Genomic DNA, 269 nt, shown 5'->3' with positions numbered 1-269 from the left:
TGACGGCGGAATCGTCTTGTCCGTGAGATTACGTGTCCGCACAGACCACAGGGAGAGCCACAGGTTCAGATGTGGACAGGAGATTGTACAACAGTTTCTCTGGACTGTCCTAGAAGCATGACTTTGGAAGGCAGTGACAAGATGCAGAGTTATCTCGAGAATAGTCGTGGTTCTACCAGTGTGCTGACTGAAACGTCGGGACCTAGGAGTCTGAGACGTGGTGTTTCTGCAGTACGGCGGTGACGGTACCTACCTCCGGGACAAGTCAT

The sequence above is a fragment of the Branchiostoma belcheri genome, unplaced genomic scaffold, assembly GCF_001625305.1.
Source record: "Branchiostoma belcheri isolate BF01 breed outbred unplaced genomic scaffold, Haploidv18h27 scaffold68, whole genome shotgun sequence".
NCBI classification, from domain to species: domain Eukaryota; kingdom Metazoa; phylum Chordata; class Leptocardii; order Amphioxiformes; family Branchiostomatidae; genus Branchiostoma; species Branchiostoma belcheri.
The sequence above is the reverse complement of the archived record's forward strand: the minus strand, read 5'-3'. Positions refer to the sequence as shown.